The sequence below is a fragment of the Oryza sativa genome, chromosome 10 (assembly GCF_034140825.1).
Source record: "Oryza sativa Japonica Group chromosome 10, ASM3414082v1".
Classification (NCBI taxonomy): Eukaryota; Viridiplantae; Streptophyta; class Magnoliopsida; order Poales; family Poaceae; genus Oryza; species Oryza sativa.
Genome location: NC_089044.1, coordinates 9,313,245 through 9,317,312, shown reverse-complemented (window position 1 = coordinate 9,317,312; position 4,068 = coordinate 9,313,245).

The window sequence follows — 4,068 nt, the reverse complement described above, 5'->3', positions numbered from 1 at the left end:
GATTAGTGCCTCTGGTTACCTTGGCAAGAAGGTGACGACGGCGATCCCAAATCCTCATGAGTCCGTCCTCGACCAACACGCGTGAGCCGTTCTCATCCAGCTGTCCCACGCTGATGATAGAATTCCTCAACGCGGGGATGTAGTAGACTCCGGTGAGCAGCCTGTGCTCACCGGACTTGGCGGTGAAGGTGACGGAGCCAACACCCTTGATCTCCACGCCGGAGGCGTCCCCGAACTTGACGGAGCCTCGGACGCTGGAGTCGAACTCGGTGAAGAACTCCCGTCGGCCGGTCATGTGATGGGTGGCGCCGGTGTCAAGGTACCACCCATCAGCCTTGTCGTTGCTGGAGCCGTTGCAGAGGGAGACGAGTACCTTCGGCTCATCAAGGTGGAGGAAAGCCGCTGCGGCCGGTGCCGCTGGAGGTAGCTCGATGCTTGCGTGAGCCAGGAGCAGAGCCGGCTCTTCCTCCTCCACCCGTGCGACGTGGGCCTGGCCGCGTCGTGGCTGTCGACAGTCTTTGGCCCAATGGCCAAGCTTGCCATAGTTGCGGCAGGCGTCGTCTCGTGCCGGCTTGTGGTTGCCGGTGGCAATGCCCTGGGCGCCTCTGCGGGCGCCACCCTCGGCACGTCTTCGCGCCCACCGTAGCTGGACACCTCCCCGCGCCTTGCGCGGCTTACGGCCGCCTGTCGGGGAAGATGACTCCCCCTTCCTCCCGTCACCCTGAGAGGCCTCCCACTGCTCCCTAGTGAGATGGAGCTTCCCGCCGATGGTGATGGGCCCCGAGAGAGGCTGTGGCTCATCACCATCGACGACCTTGAGGCGACCTAACGCCTCCTCGATCGACATCGTGGAGAGGTCCAGCAGAGATTCGATCGAGCGAGCGATCTGTCTGTACTTCTCAGGGACGCAGCGGAAGAGCTTCTCGACAGCTCTCTCCTCGTCGTAGGTGTCGTCGCCGTACTGCACCATTTTCTGCAAGAGAGTGTTGAGACGGAGAGCAAAGTCATCAACATCCTCACCTGGCTTGAAGGCCAGGTTCTCCCACTCCTTGCGGAGTGCCTGCAGTGTGGACTTGCGGGCGCGGTCACTGCCGATGCGTGCCGCAGCGATGGCGTCCCAGGCCTCCTTGGCAGTCCGCTTCTGGGAAAGCGAGAACTGCATCTCGGGCGGGACTGCAGCGATGAGGGCATCCAGTGCCCGCCGATCCTCGTCGTAGTCGACGTCACTGTACCGGACTGCCTCCCACATGTGCCACACCTGGAGCCTCACCCTCATCACCGCGGCCCACTCGATGTAGTTGGTTTTGGTGAGAGTAGGCCACCCACCGCCGGGACCAAAGTCCCTGACCACCGTCTGGACACCGTGGTGACCATGGCGCCGATCAGGGGAGAGAGAGCCGTGCTGCCTGCGAGGGCCGCGTGCGAGCTCCGGGCTGCCGCCGGCACGCCTGCGCCCGTCTGGGTTCCCGTCTGCGGACGCGCGGTCCCTTGGGCCGCCGCCGCCGCCGTGGAGGTGGGCTGCTGCCCACCGCTCTGCTCTCTCCCGTGCCCTTCCTCTTGCCAGCTCCTCAAGCTCCCTGTCGGCGGTGATGTCGCCGGCAATGGAGCCGTTGATGCTGCTGCGCAAGGTCTCAACCTCTACCTCCGCCGCACGTGCCGCATCTTCCGCCGCCTCCGCCTCCGCCTCCGCCCTGGCTGCTGCCAACTCCGCTGCCGCCAGTCTGGCCGCCCTCGCTGCTGCTGCAGCGGTCTGAGCCGTTGCTCGCCTGCGCTCTTCTGCTGCGGCGAGCTCGGCGTCCTGCTGACGCCGAGTGCTCGAGGCGACCGAACGCCGAGACCGAGCGTCGGACATGGCGCACCTCCGGGGGCTGCTGCGTGGAGAAGGGGAAGGGAAAGGGGAAGGAGGAGCAACCGGTGCTGCTGCTGCTGCTGGCTGAGAGCTCAACCGAGCTTGGGAAGGGGTGGAACAAGAGATGTTTAGCCTACAGGAAAGTGTGGCTCTGATACCAGATGTTAGAATTTCAATGTTTACTCTCATTGAGAAGAGGATGGCACTTGAGATGGGGCAATTTTCTGGTTTTCTTCATTCACAAAACACAAAAGCCATACCTTCCCGAGGGAGGTTGGATACATATATATAGCCATAGCTGGCTGGATGGCTGCTAGCTAATTGCTGCCCACACTAGTCTAAAATTTGAACGCAATGCTGTCCTAGAGAGCATCCAAACTGAATAAAGCATAAAGGAGATGCTAGATGCTGTCCTAGGGATGCTAAAAGCAAAACCGAAAGATGCTAAAAGCAAAACTGAAAGGATGCTGTCCTAAAAGGGGGAAAAACAACCTAAAAGCAAGAGAAGGACCACAAGGACCAAAGACCACAAGGCTTATTCCATCATCGAGCAGCATGACAGCGACCGGTGGCAGGGAATCGGCGAAAAACAAAGCTCTGTAACCAGAGAAGAATGTTACTGGACCGCATCTATAAATTACAGATTGGTAAAAGTTGCAAATTGAAGTGAACTTCGATTGAACTTACCCTTCTAACCTCCTGACAGGCACACCATTATCCGTGTTCAACATTATATATATATATATATATATATATATATATATATATATATATATATATATATATATATATATATATATATATATATATATATATATATATATATATATATATATATATATATATATATATATATATAGACCAACTACAAAACTTTGGGAAACATGCTCGAGTTTTACACCAGTGCGTGATTTTGCTTAGATAAAAAGCATTAACAAAAGATGATCATAGGAACTATAGGTCATGTCAAAAAAGGGAGAAAAGAGAGACTAAAATATATTTTAATAGCAGTAGTTCATATTACAATGTAAAATTGCAGATAATGAAAGGTTCCCTCTGTGTTGCCTACGCAAATAGCAGAGTAAAACAGGTATTACGAACATAATAAATTACCAAGGATTAGATGAAAAACGATGTGAGCAGTGGGACAATCAGATGGATGAGCTAATTGATTTTTTTTTGTTTTCCTTGATTATTCAAGCATCACAATTGCACAAAATGGCATGGCTATGTGATTTTGTATATTCAGCTTTCAGCTAGCCGATTAGGTACTCTTTCAATGATTATGCCTAATGGATGTAGTACTAATTGACCCAGAAGACATGTGCTTCTACATGTAGTAACTCACCACAACCAAACAAAGAAAAACATGAGGGAAAAAAAATCTAAAACCAAGGGCATTTTCCTATGCATGTATCAGATGCTGATGCAAGTATCAAGGAAAATAACTTTTCTCTAAATAAAATCACAAACTTCATTTAAGTCAATATAGCATATAACCAGCTGAAGCATATCACATATAATCAAAAAGCCAAAAACACATTTAGGAATTCAGCAAACTGTTACCTCTCCACAGAGCAACAAAAATATTACTTTCTCATTTAGAAGTACAACAGCAATCAAAAGATATGACACAGCAAAAGCAACCGATCCCTTAATCATATTCTTCAACAAAAGCATAACTAATTCTGTTAGTGAGAAGGGTTGCCACCCAAATGCAGGACTAATTGTAGTCTTGGACAAAGCAATATAAACTAAAACAGAATCACATCCTGCACTGAAATGAACTTCTCATAGCAAAGATGAACAAACAAAAATTGGATCCACCGGCCTCTGAAAACATGCATCTCAACACAAGAACCAAAATTACATCAATTATTCATGAGTATGTGCCTCTCACCCTATGGGCTGACAAACTAATCAAATCAACAGAGCATAAACCAAAACATACTCAAATCAATCCACCGTTCATATTTCCAAATCACTCAGCCACCCGCTCAAAGCGCACATCTCGTCATGAGGACAACAGAAACGAGCACAAATCAATCCACCGCTCCAATCGCACATCTCGCCATAAGTACAACAAAAGGAAAACCCAAATCAATCCACCGGTCGAATCGTGCCAAACTTGCCGCGAAGGAATCAGACAAGTAGGAGAAAAAGCACGCACGTAGTCATTAAGCACGAGCCCCAGCACATGACCAACTTGGTATTGCGAA